At 36.3% G+C, this 13,564-nt stretch overlaps 1 protein-coding gene across 1 annotated transcript in view; it reads right to left on the bottom strand.

Moving 5' to 3' along the window:
• Positions 1–13,564, bottom strand: part of Zpbp (zona pellucida binding protein) — a 390,789-nt gene that overhangs the window by 91,452 nt on the left and 285,773 nt on the right. The gene's annotated exons all lie outside the window — the stretch shown is intronic.

The following is a 13,564-nucleotide window of genomic DNA, read 5'->3' on the forward strand; positions in this document are numbered from 1 at the left end:
AAAAAAAAAAAAAAAAAAGACCCAACTATACCACTCTGGCATATACCCAAAGGATACTCCGTCCTACTACAAGGACAGGACACTGTTCAACTATGTTTATAGAGGCTATAATCATAAGGGCCGGAAACTGGAGACAAAACCTAGATGTCCCTCAACTGAAGACTGCATAAATAAATATGGTTCATTTACATAATTGAGCATTACTCAGCTGTTAAAAACAATGACATCATGAAATTTGTAGACAAAGGAATGCAACTAGAAAAAAGTCATCCTTGAGTGAGGTAACTGAGACACAGAAAGACAAATATGGTATATATTCACTTGTAAGCAGTTATATAAATAATAATCAAGCTATAATCCACAGACCCAGAGAGGTTAGGCAATGAGTAAGTCTCTAGAGGGAAAGCATGGATCTCCCTAGGAAGAGGAAATAGAATAAATGTTGAGGTTTGACTAGGAACAAGTGAGGAAGGGAAAAATGGAATCTGGTTATGGGGAAAGGATAGAGGGAGAGGCTGTTGGGAGAGATAACTGGACTTGGTGGCATTTGGGGAGGGTACAGAAACCTAGTACAATGGAAACTTCCTGGAATCTATGAAAGTGACCCTTGGGAGGACTCATAGAAATGAAGAGCCTGAAATATCCATCTTTATAACCAGACTTCCAGTGGTGGGATTGAGTTGCACTGTGTTGAATTGTTGGCCATGGGTATCCCACAGAAGTCCCTAAGCACTCAAGTCTAATATTAAAGGATAGAGTATTGCACTCCAACTACTGGCAGTAGAGCCCCATTGTTGAGGGCAACTTCCACTCAGTTCACTGAGCACAGAGAGGTCAAACTGCTGCAGGTTTGGAGCCTTAATCCCCACATACTAGTCTCTTTGGTTCAAGAAGGTACTCCAAAGGCCATGGAAAGAGAAACTGGGACATCAGCAGAGCAACAAAACCTTTAGCCTAAAATCTAACTAGCCTTCTAAATGTTTCAGTTGGTTTTAATAGAGATATAGTCTAAAAAAGAACATAAAATGTGTAATATGATATCCTACTGAGACAAAAAATACACCAAGGAAAGCCTAGAAAAAGAAATTTTACATTGGAAAAAGAATCATATTTTTATCTAATTTCAGTAAGAACTGCATATCTTAGTAAACTAAAATTAAAAAACCAATCTGAAGAGCAGAGCAATCAACAGTTCTTGGAGGCCATCCTTCTGTCTGCAACCCACTCCTTGAAATGATCTTTTAATAAATCAACATCTTAAGAACTACAAATAGAACTGGGGAGATGGCTTAGAGGTGAAGAACACTGACTGTTCTTCCAGGGGTCCTGAGTTCAATTCCCAGTGGTTCACAACCATCTATGATGGGATTTGATGCTTTCTTTTGACGTGCAGGCACAACACGGTAAAAATAATAAATAAATAAAATCTTTAAAAAGCCTTGGATGTTAATATAACCTCAGCTTATACCACTAACACCTAATTTGTTTTAATTAGTTTCTTAACTGTGATAAAATACTTTCATGAAAGTCACTAAAGGTAGAAAAACTTTATTTAAGTTCACAGCTCTAAGTCACCTCTCAACAAGCACAGAAGTAAATGCAGCAGGAGATTAAAGCGGTTGTCCACATTATGTGAGAAGTCAGATGAGGACAAGTTCAGGCGTGTGAGTTCCAAATTTCCTATCTAAGAAATGGAGCTATCCCCTGTGGGAAGGTCTTCCCACTTCAACATACTCATTTTCAGAGAGCAACTTTAACCTAGACAGTCCCTGACAGGTGTGCTCAGACACTTGCCTTATTGTGTGACTATCCAATAATACTAGTTATCACACTGGGACAGCCACCCCATTCAGAATTTCTGATGCACTGTTCTGAAATATCTTTCTGCAATGAACAAGTATTGAATGTCATGGAAAGCTGCTCACAGGATTCTAAAAGGAGAGGTGTGTTTAGAGGTGAGATAAGAAAATCACGTTCTTGGGCTAAAGGATGTAAAAAAAAAATATTCAATCCTGAAAAAATATAAAGAAAAAACAGGAAATATGCAGTTTTTAGCTGAGGTTGAGTCGAAAATCTTTCTCATCTCTTCACTAATCAAACACAACGAGGATTTATACAGAGATTTTTGTACTGCCATTGTTAACTCAAAAATCTCAAGTTCATAATTTAACTGAACAGTCTTGCTTGGTGCTTTACTGCTGACTGAGATGAGTAGTGTGTGTTTGTGTGTGTGTGTGTGTGTGTGTAAATGGGAAAATCGATGTGAAAATTAACTTCAAATTCACAGTGTGTGTGTTTATGTATGTTTGATTTGATAAAAGTTAAGAATTTTTCAGAATAGTTGACATACATCTTCCCTTACAATTAAGGTCACCAGTAATCCTACAAACAACTACAAAGATAAAAATGTCTATTAGTGGAGGGGAAGATTTTCTTTAACATAGTCAAAGAAAAAATCAAAACGCACGAAGAGACAAAGCACAGCAAACCAGGTCTCTTAATGCAATGATTAGAATGATTACAGAAAATAACAATGCTTAACCTGTGTCTGAAGACCAAAGTAACCATTTGAAATACAAGTAAGGAGTGAGGGATTGTGTATCCTAGGAAAAACAGGTAATGCAACTTCTACAGATTAAGAAAAATGCACTGAAATTTAAAATCCATTGACTAGGATAAAACGTACATTGTACACAGTCAAGGATAAAATCAGTAAGAAAGAATATAGACCACAAAAATTATTTAGAATATAACACAAAAGGAAAAGAATATAAAGTGTTAAACAATGTATAAAGGGGTTTGCTAAGATAACAGAAATTTTAGAAAGTGAAGAATGAAGCAAGGAGCAATGTTTAATTTGATGAAAGTTGAGAAATTTTCAGAATAATAGACAATCAATTTGTCCTATAATGAGGATCACAGGGAACCTTATGAACAACTACAAAGTTAAAATTTCTTATCAGTCAACAGGGAGCTTTTTCTTGAAGAACACCTATAAACTATGTAAGGATCAAGATTCCAGTAAGGATTAATTATCCAAAGTAAAACCCAAAGAGACAAGAAAACATGATAAAACTACTTTAGTAGCTCATTAGTAGCATAGTTTACTGTATAGAACATATTACTGTCTAAATTGTAAGATTAAACAAAGGAAGATAAAACCAAAAAATTAAACAAACAGTGTTATTAGTTATTTTTGTTGTCATTGTTGTGTAAGACACCTGAAAAAGGCAACTGAATCCTTTGTTTGGTATTAGCCAAGTAATTGCTAGGAACACATAGTGGGTAAGGGCCATATTCTGTAGATTGAAATGTTGTACAGGTGTGTTATGATGAGGCTAGCAGGCCTGCTTTTCATCCCGCCCGGCTCCCACATGGCTAGCTTAACACCCGAAATAACAACACACAAATTGTATTCATCTAAACATTGCCTGGCCCATTATTTCTAGCTTCATATTGGATAACTCTCACATCTTGATTAACCCATTTCTATTAATCTGTGTTTACCACCATGTTGTGGCTTACCGGGAAGATTCTAATGTACATTCGTCTCAGGCCGGAGATTCATGGTATCTACCTGTCTTTGCTTTCTTTCTCCCAGCATTCTGTTCTCTCTTCCCCTCCTACCTATGTTCTGACCTATCAAGCCAAGAAGTTTTCTTTATTAATTAACCAATGAAACAACAGACAGATAGAAGACCCTCCTACATCACAAGTGTGTAAAATTATTAGAAGTCACTGCTTAAACACTTCCTGACCCTAGCCTAAAAGTAGACACTGAGTAATAACCGACCAACATCAAGACACTAAAGAAAACAAGGAGAACCAATGGAACGTCTGCTAACAGTAACTGGGCAACTTACCCTTCTAACCACAAAAAGTTTCCATGTATAACATGATGCCAAACAATGAGACAATTAGGAATAAATTTAACTAAAGATGTAAAAGTATTTTATATTGAAAACTACAAAATACTTTTGAAGAAAAATATACATGAAGACCAGAAAGAATGAAAATATATCTAATGTGGTAATGAATTTTAAATGTTGTATTGTTAAAATGACAATATAGCACAAAGCTTTTTACTGTTTTACTGTAATCCCTTCAAAATTCTCATGTGTGTGGTGGGGAAGCTGACCTTCAAGTTCACACACCATTGCCAGGGAAGTTGAACAGGAAAATTGATTGAAACACAATAAATTAAAGGACTTGAAGTTATCAATACAGTTTACTAATCAAAACTGAGTGATGCAAGCATAAGGAAAAATATATAGACAAGGAAAGAATTGTAATCTATAGATAATCTCATACATCTATATTAGCATACGTCTAACAAATCTGCTAAGTCTACTCAGTAGGAGGAAATAATAACCCATTTAATTAACAAAGTTGGGAAACTAGGTATCAATAAGCAATAAAAATGTATAAATGTAAACCCTACCTCCCATAACATTTAAATTTTACACAAGATGGATCATTGACATAAAATTTAAAACAATAAAAATCATAGAATAAAAAATAAGATTAAAGTTTATGACCTTTTATTCAAACACAACTTTGGGTTCTCAGGGAATATATCAAAAGCACAGGCTACAAGGATTAAAATTGTGCATCAAGATTAAAATCTTGTATTTATCAAAGGTATCATTAAGAAAGCAAAACAATGAGGACCTTCAGAGAGACATACATAGATCTAATCTACATGGATAGTAGAAAAAGGCAAGATCTGCTGAGTAAATTGGGAGCTTGGGGACCTTGAGAGAGGATTGAAAGGTAGGGGGTGGGGGGGAGTAGAGAGGGGAGCAGAGAAAAATGTAGAGCTCAATAAAAATCAATTTAAAAAACATGAAAAATAAAAATAAAAGCAAAAGCAGAATTTATAAAATATTAGAAAACATTTGCAATGGATATACAAAACATAGGGGTTAGTATTCATGATACATAAAGAATTCTTTCAACAACAAAAGGCAAAGAACATGAGTTTAAAATGCACAAAGGAATTGCATAAACAATTATATTATATGTCTCTCCCAACGACATATAATAATAACCAACAAGGAAATGGGAAGATGGTTAAAGACTCCACTAGACTTATGTCCTTTATACTTAGCATTCACAATTCGTGAATTATGCAAAGTATTTCACAGCTTTCCTTAATTAAAATTCATCAAGAAAATTTTTTCAAAGCTTAACTTTAGATATTCAAATTTGTCAGCATGGACAGGAACTATATGCAAAACATTTATCCACTGCTATGGAACAGACACTGACCAATTAGGATGGATATTGTCTATAAGCTATTGTTTCAGATGTCCTGGCCTGGACCAGCTGCACCCTAGTCTTAGAGAAAGACAGAATATTGGCATGGGAACAGGCTTGCCTCCACCTCCACTCTTTGTTGGTGTCACCAAAAGCATCATGGCAAAGCATCATCTTGAATGTTTTGCTTGATTATTGCTGAGTAGAAGCAAATCATTCAGGTGGTAAATTAGTCCAGTCTGACAACCAGATATTTTTCAGTATTGTGTTTTCAATTGTTGTGGTGGAAAATTGTTAGCAAGCTCCCAGCGTGGTGCAGTGAATAGACAAGTGTGGATATTCACATCAAGTTCTATATACTCTCAGGCCCCTTCACTCCTATTACATCACTCATTTAACACCACACAAAAAATCCACCAAATTGATACCAAAATTAACTGTTTGTTTTTGTAGATGCAAGCCATCCAGGACAGGACTAACTTTTCTTATCTCTTTATTCCTAGTACCATACCTATTACCCAGAATAGGGGTGAAATTCTAAAAATTTTGACACATTGTTAAAATTGTGAATAAGCTTTTAGTCCCTGTGGTCACGTAAGGTATTTAAGGGTGATCGGTGTTTGATGTCTTTCTTTTATCTTCTCTTTGACAGGGAAGCAATTAACAGAAAAGGGACCCTTTATCGTGTTGCAAAATAGCAATTGCACAGACATTTGTCATCTTAGCCATAGAAGGGAAACAATTTCCAGCTTACAGGAGTCTATAAAATTGGTGCTTGTCAGACAGAATTCATAGAAATTGGATACAAATATTTTTAAAATCCATACTTGTCAGAAAAGTTAGGATTTTTATACTATAAACGTATGGATTTTATTAATGCTATTTTTAGAATTCAGACAAATGAAGTCTACAAATTGTCTGAATTAGTATCAAACGTTATTGTATAATTCATGCTCACATGGACTCTTTCGAAATTACATAACAACACACACTAAAAATAAGTTGCATCCAATAAAATATCTAGCAATGTGGGGGGAAATCCTTGTGAACACAATTGCATATTTTCAAGGCTTTGTATATTGTTTTTATTCTGATAGAATATATTTATTATATCCACTAATTGCTTACTTTCTTGTCTAAGCACAAGTAACTTATTTTAAATGTATAACTAACTTATGATTTTACGTTGTTCTTTTCACAGGTTGATTTAGGTGTATTGTAAATCTGTATGGGTATTGTGCATGCGAGTGTAGGTACTCATGGATGCCATAAGAGGGGACCAGAGTCTCTGGGGCTGGAGTTAGAGTTAGTTGGGAGCTGCCCAATGTAGATGCTGGGACCAGAACTCAGGTCCTCTACAAGAGGAGCAAGGAATCTTGTCCACTGAGCCACCTCTCCTGCTCCATATTCCTAAAACTTTCATTTTCTCTTGTTTTGTCAAATTATAATTACACCTTAATTATATATTGTGTTCATAGTTGGACTGAACCCTATTCTCAAGAACTTCTTTTTCATTGATCATTTTAAACTTTTCATATTTTGCTATTGGTGAAGGAGGTGGGGGAGGGCACACACATGCCATGGTGTATATGTGGAGAGCGGTGGATAAAGCGCCCTTGGAAGTCAATTCTCTTCTACAACCTCATAAACTCTGGGGATTGAATTCAGGTTGCCAGGTCTTGGAGACAAGCACTTTACCAAGTGAGCCATCTTGTTAGCTCTGTTTATCTTCAATTTCTTAATTAATTACACATTTGTATTTTAATAAAGATTAAGAGAGGCTACCCTTCATTATCTTCATTTAAACATATATGTGATATAGGAGAAATGGAGAGAAATTCAAGCATATTATATTTGACTTCTGGGTTTTGATGAAAGATCAAGCCAGGGTACATAAACTACTGAACAGATGGCCAAGAAGGTTACTAAGCACGCCCCCAGGCAGCAAGGTAAGCCAAGAAAAAATATGATTTGACTTCATCATAAAATGACCACTTTAGTGCCCATATAAGTATAGCTGCTGTTGAAACAGGGCTGAAATAAAAAGAACCAAATGAAAGCAAGCTGAGGGACCGTGGTCCACTGGGCTGCCTGTGATCTTAGCTCCTGCCCTTTTCTCATTCACAGAGGTCTGTAGGTTAAGAGGAACGACAGAGCTCAGCTAAAGACTTGGGTGTGCAAAGAAGCAGAAAGACACAGCCACTAGGCACACTTAACTCTAAGAATTGGGAAATCAGAAGAGTTTTGTGGGGAGATGGCAGAATGGCTGACCGTATATCATATATGCACATCATCGCATGAGATAGAACAACTCCCTCTGGGTGATTCAAGTAGCCCAGTGGGAAACACCTAAAGACTGTGCCATTGTTTGACCCCGTATGTGCCTCACGTAACAATCAACTTTGAATCCTACATATTTCAACTTCCAATTAGCTTCTGAGTCCCCTACTTTTAACAACCACAAGGCAGCCTTGAATAATCTGAGAAGACAGCTCTTACTGTGGAAAATAGAGAGTTCTCAAAATAATAGGAATATAAATTTGGAAGACACAAAAATAAAATACTGGGAGAAGCAAAGAAATCAAAATAATCAAAGAGAAGGAGGAGGGAATATACGAGCAAGGGAGGTCAAGGTCATGATGGAGAAATCTACAGAGACAGCTGAAGCAAGATCCTGGAAACTCAAGGACTCTAGACCAACAGCTGTGGAGCTTCCATGTGACCAAACTAGGCCCTCCTGATGTGGGAGACAGTGGTGAAGCTTGGACTACCTGAGAGGTCCCGACAGTGGGACCAGGACCTATCCCTGGTGTGTGAGCTAGCTTGTTGGAGACCATTTCCTATGGTGGGAGGGAGGAGCTCCATCCTGCCCCTACTTAATGTGCCAGACTTTCATGACTCCCTATGGGGAGCCCTTACCCATTAGGAGGAGTAGCTGAGGAATGGGTTAAACGGGGGCGGGAGCATGAGTGGGAGGGAGAACTGTGATTGGAATGTAAAATAAAGAAAAAAATAAATTAAAAAAAAGTATGGGCTAGATTGGTAAAGTCTCCCCTGCAACCATGAAGACTTGAGTTTAATTCAGTAAATCGCACATAAACAATCAAAAGAAGCAAACAAACACTATATTCAGTAGCACTTGGACTACATCTTCTCTGGGAAGTCAGAGATTGACAAGCCATGGGGCTTTTCTCTCTCAGAAAACAAAACAAGTCAGCTGGCATTTTAGGAGAGACAGCTGAGGCTGTCCTCTGGCCTCTACACACTTGGGCACACACAGGTACCGAAATACACATTCACACACACACACACACTTTTGCTAAACTATTCTGTTGGTAAAAACAAGTAATGAAATTAAATGATGACTAATATTTAACATGTATCACTATAATATATAATTAATTATCAAACTATATAATCTGTAACTCTTGATGCTTATTAAATAGTCATACATACAATCTATCTGACGCATAGTTATACTGTATATATAATATTGAACAAATAGCAAAAACCATTAAAAACTGAAGACATGAAAGCATTAACATAAAACTGAATGAAAAATAAAGTGCAGAAAACATGAGTACAGTATATATACTAAATGGTGGAAAATACAAAAGACATGAAAGGTAGAGTTTCTGTCCAAATGTTCTAACAAACAATCAACTCATAGAGATTCTGAGAGGAGATGATGGTGACAGTGCCAGGATTCTCATTAGGGAAACAACTCAAGAAACCTGAGAGCGGAAGTGTGATCTAATGGGAAGGAAGCTGGCATGGGTCCCTAGTGCTCTTAAAACGAAAGGGGAGCTAATCTACAGGATCACCACTTTTCCTCGTTTCTTCAGAGAACCGATTCTGGAGGGGAGCCTAGGACCTGCAACCTCGGTAACAACCAGAACCTTCAAGGAAAGCACCATGTGCACACTCGCCAAAGGCCAAGAGCAGACACACAAGTGTGCAGGCCCTGAAGCAGAGGACCCCAGGACATTTCAGCGGCTCAGAAGCTTTTCTCCCCAAACATTCTTGGAGGCTCAGAGTAAAGCAAAATATTGTACATAGACATAAACCAGGGTGTAAAAAAAGAAAAAAATGAAAGCATCAAATGTTCACAATACAAAAAAGTCTCAAATTTATTATTTAACTTCCTATTTTGAAACTACAGGAAAAGAACCAACTAAATCCATATAAGCAGGAGGGTGCAGGAGACCATCAGGTATGGCACCCATCAGCCTACATTCCTGGGTCTCAGACCCAGATGATAAAGTTACATCTTATTTTAGCAACTGGCTATGATTGCGATTGGTGAGAGATGGTGGAACTAGGTAACATTGTATACACTAAGAATAGGGAGTTAGGGAAGTCTGGAGAAGTTTGTTGTTCGTATAGTTGGGTGGAAGGTCCACACTTCTTTGATGATAAATGACACAGAAGCCTGTGGAACAAGGTTAGGTCACCCATAATCCTCACACTAATTCCCACACCTGTGAAATGTTTGTTTCAAGAATACCACTGCCACTTTCATATGGCACATGAATAGGCTGATGAGAGTCATGGCAAGACTGAACAGGACAAGAGAAGAGGGTCAAATTTTACTTTAAAATGTAATGTCTAAAAGAGCATCACAAAAGGTGCCATTCTTCATAGTCAAAGTAATTAAGATATTTCTGTCGTTATCACTTCTTTCCTAAGAACGATGACCAGGTGAACAGAACCCCTTAGGTGTTCCTGTGAATGAAGTGTAAAGCATCTATTCGTCTTTTAGAAAAATTAAAACAGACAGTGCTTTTCAATTAAAGCCTGGATTTATGTGTGACTCTGTTCTGGTTAATTTCAATTTGACATAAACTCCAGTCACCTGGCAAGTGGAAACTTCAGGTGAAAAAAATTGCTACAATCTTCCTTGCATGTGATATGTCTCTGGGGCATTTTCTTGGTCAGTGATTGATGTGGGAGAGTCCAGCCCACTGTGAGTGGTGCCCCCCCTGGGCAGTGGTGCTTGGTAATACAAGAGGCAGGCTGAGCAAACCACAAAGAGGAATCCAATAAGAAACACTATTCCACAGCCTCTGCTTCAGTTCCTGCCTTGAGTTCCTACCATGTCTTCCCTCAACTTGGAAACTGAGAGAAACCCTTTCCTTCTAAGTTGCTTCTGGTTGTGGTGTTTATCACAGAAACAGAAAGCAAACGAGGAAAGGTTTGTAATTACTGCTTATAGTTAAATAAATGACAGCCACATAAAGAATCAAATATTCCTAATTCTCTCTGATCCCTGACACTGCAAATCCCATTCTATTTAAAATACAGACCCTGTGAAATAAAATATTAGTAGGAACAGTAAATGATAACAATACAATGATAGTGAATACTTAGAAATGCCATTGAGAGAACTAGCATTTTAGTAGTTTACCTGGATATTTTCTATATAAAAAAAGCAACTCTACATCTCATGTCAACCTCATCCTTTATTAAAAATCATGACCACCTCATGAAATTGAACTTCAATAGATTTACAAAGGTCATAATTTTCATGGGTTTCATAGTATTAAATGTGGCACTGATCAATATTGGTATTTTTGCTTTATTTACTGTTACTCAACCCTCTCTGCAGAACTTCACTTAAGCTTAGAAATCCTTTCACTCAACTGATCAGCAACCACAACTCCCCAAGCATCCTATGGCAGTAATTTCTGATACTTTTATATATGGTTTCACTTAGGTATGGTGTTAATTTCTAAACTAGAGTAGTAGAGAGTCATTGCAAATAAACTAGAAGACACAGATAAGCCAACATAAAAAGCTATGTAAAATTCCACATTGGATCATATCTTTTTAGGCTTGCATACATACATACATACATGCATACACACACACAAACACACACACACAGAGTGGTTATGTAGTTTTACTAATCTTTTCTTGTTAGATTCCAAATGTTCAATATAATAAAGAAAATAACATTATCATTTCTAATAATGGCTGCTTTTGAATATGCTATAATTTGTTTAAAAGTAACTAAAGGCTAGAAAAGCAACTTTGTCAATAAAAATAGACTTTTAGGGACACAAAATGACAAATGATACAAAGAGAGTGTGTGGGATAGTACTTTATATTTTACTAAATAAATTGATTTTCTAAAAAGTGTTTCTAAAAAGAGTAACCCTTCTGTGTATATGAGGTTCTTGGCTCTGAGAATGAAATAAAGATGAATCAAATAAGGGTTCTGATCTCAAGGGACTGGCAATGTGTGGGGAAAGAGATCATCACTTCAAACAAATATTTATTCAAGAAGGTACATGAAATTCAAGGTTGAAGTTTAGAGATGGCCTATAGTATGTGCAGATAAAACATCATAGCTATATCAGGATAGATATATTAGGGCTATTGAAGAAAAGACATCATTTGGTTAAGTACTTCAAATTGATGAGTTTATGTCAAAACTAACTACAAAATTCCAGGATAAAGGAGTAACAATCATGAAGAATGTTCAAGAGAAGAAACCTGACAGTCAGTGGGACAACCATCAGATCCACCTCTCTGAAGAGCAGGGTCCATGGAATGAAGATATTTGAATTCTAGAACCAATTAAGTAATTAGTTAAGTTAGATGGGTGATTCGCATATCCAAATCTAAACCACTTTGGAGAGATTTGCTGAAGAACACAGCAGAGAAATGACTGTGTAGGTAGGTCTTCCTTGCATGTGTAGAAAATGTGTGCAGTGCATGACATCCAACTTCATTCCCACCATGTCTCTCTAACACCCGTAGTTGATTCAGTCATTTGTTTTCCAGTGTTGATTTTTTTTAAAAATAGTTGTGACCACCTTTCATATGATCACATGTACTATAAACAATGCATTTTACAGAAATACTAGCTTCCTTACCAGTTGTAAGGGCAAAGACGTTAGTGCTGGAGGAGGTCAGAGAATTAGATCCCTTAGAACTGGTGTTAAAGGCATTTTCAAGTGTGTAAAAAGCAACATCTCACTCAAATAGCCAGCTGTGGTAACATCTGCACTTTGCTAAAAAAAAGGTTTTCTTCTTAACAAATATGCATTTTTCAATTTTTAATTGTAAATGTCTGTGTGCCTGAGTGTGTGTCTGTACACGTACCGTGAGACGTTGATTTTTACTCACACACTCACAAACACAAATAAACACACAATGACACCCATATCCAGTGAAAATTTTACTAAAGAATGGATAATGAAAATGTAGTACATTTACACAATGGAGTACTACACAGCAAAAAAAAAAAAAAAAAAGAGACATCCTGAAGTTTGCAGGAAAATGAATGGAGCTAGAAAACATTATTTTGAGGGAGGTAACCCAGACACAGAAAGACAATTCTCACATGTATTCACTCATAAGTGATTTTTAAACATAAAGCGAAGAAAGCCAGCCTACAAATCACAATCCCAGAGAACTTAGACAACAATGAGAACACTAAGAGAGACTTAGATCTAATCTACATGGGAAGTAGAAAAAGACAAGTAAATTGAAAGCATGGGGATCTTGGGGGAGGGTTGAAGAGGAGGGGAGAGACAGGGAGGAAGGGAGCAGAGAAAAATGTAGAGCTCAATAAAAATCAATAAAAAAACTACTAACTTTGGCATTATATACTTTAACATAGGATATGTATTTGTCAATAGAGAAACCTATAGAACAGAATAGGAATCTAGAAGACAGAATAGTAAATTTGAAAAGTTATGAAAGGAATATCATCCATTGAAAAGTGCTGGAGGACTAGCAGATGCCTATATGAAAATAAATCAACCCTGGATCTCCTTACACCTGCGATGCTTAGAACAATTTGTAGATCTGAACATAAAAGCAGAAAGATAGATAGACATATAGATAGATGAATTATAGACTAACATATGATTGACTGATAGATATAGATAGATGATAGATAGATAGATAGATAGATAGATAGATAGATAGATAGATGATAGATAGACATAAAGATAGATAGATAGATAGATAGATAGATAGATAGATAGATGATAGATAGACAGATAGACAGACAGACAGACAGACAGATAGATAGATAGATAGATAGACAAATAGATGTTAGACAGATAGATACATAGATAGATAGAACTAACTTATAAAATATCCAAAGGAAATATGGAAAAAACTCTCTTCAACCTCAGAATAGAAAAAGTAGTTTTTAAAGGATTTTTAAAGTATCAGTGAAGAAATAATGTTTTATAAGTTGGAATTTATTAAATAAAAATTGCTACTTTTCAAGAAAATGTTTAAAAAGTTGAAGCCTTTAAAATTTTCTAAAACTAATGAAAATGAA

This window comes from Alexandromys fortis, unplaced genomic scaffold (assembly GCF_014885135.2).
Source record: "Alexandromys fortis isolate MF-2015 unplaced genomic scaffold, M_Fortis_MF-2015_v1.1 scaffold_7, whole genome shotgun sequence".
Classification (NCBI taxonomy): domain Eukaryota; kingdom Metazoa; phylum Chordata; class Mammalia; order Rodentia; family Cricetidae; genus Alexandromys; species Alexandromys fortis.